Genomic DNA, 1,130 nt, shown 5'->3' with positions numbered 1-1,130 from the left:
CCGAATGTCTCCTCCTTCATTGGCGCCAACTTTATCTGCAGCCCCAGCCAAAGCCATTTGACGCGGTCTTCGGAAAAGACCATTGCTACTGTGATTGGCACAACCTTACGCAGCCATACTGTCTGTCGGAGTCGTCGCTGAATCGACTACAAGGTATAATTGATTTCATTTTTTTCTCTCTTCGTATCGATGAAAAATATGTAGAATACAAAACTGGATGATGAAATGTGTGCAATCAAAGTTGAGAAGATGAAATAATTGGGCTAAGAAATCTGGTCATGCAAAAGATTGGAAGAAATCACATTGAGAATTGAAATGTCGAGCATTTTTGGTGAAAGTTCGGGTCGTTTCGAGTAGTATTAGACTCGTTTCTAGTAAAGTTGGGGCCATCTCGGTCAAATTCTATAGATGACTCGGTGCCATCACTCATCTAGGTCTAACTTACCTGTGGTTATCTGTCTGAATCAAGGTCATCTCTGTTTTACTCGGGGTCATCGTACATCTCGGTCTAACTTGGGATCATTTCGGTTGAACTTGGCGTTGTTTTGGGTACGACCTTAAGTCTGACCGAAAGGACCCTAAATTGGACAGAAACGACCTCGAGCTCTACTAATTTTACCCTAATTTTCACTTAAAGGAGCAAAAAAAAATATTAGATTTTTTACTTGGATTGACGAACGGTCGCTGGTTGGACGGAAAAATAGTTCCACCTACCCTTTTTCCTATCTACGACTTGTGGTTTGATTTCACGGTGGAAGGAGGCAAGGCAAGGCAAGGCTACGATAGTAGGCGAAGAACAAAGGTGAAAAACACAGGTTTGAACGGTGAAAAATGAGGGAGAGGAGTTTGAAAGAATGTAAAACGGCATGAGGTAATTTTTTCGACTTTGTTGTTTTATATTTTGGATGCCAGCGTTTACAATTCCATAAATTTGAGTCACTTTTGAAGTCAATTTTTTCAAAAGAAAAAGAAAACCTACCTTTTTTGAGAAAATTAAAAAATCAAGTAAAGTAGGACACGTGGTCCTATAAGATAGAAAGACACAAGCGTACCACTATCAAAGCCCCACCCCCCCGTTCCTTTTTTCCTCCTCCTTCGGATGCGTGTGCCATCTACTCAGATCCTTCACA

This window comes from Tasmannia lanceolata, unplaced genomic scaffold (assembly GCF_043159265.1).
Source record: "Tasmannia lanceolata isolate RefF3 unplaced genomic scaffold, GAP_Taslan_0.1 ptg000015l, whole genome shotgun sequence".
Classification (NCBI taxonomy): domain Eukaryota; kingdom Viridiplantae; phylum Streptophyta; class Magnoliopsida; order Canellales; family Winteraceae; genus Tasmannia; species Tasmannia lanceolata.
Note: the sequence above shows the minus strand (reverse complement) of the source record.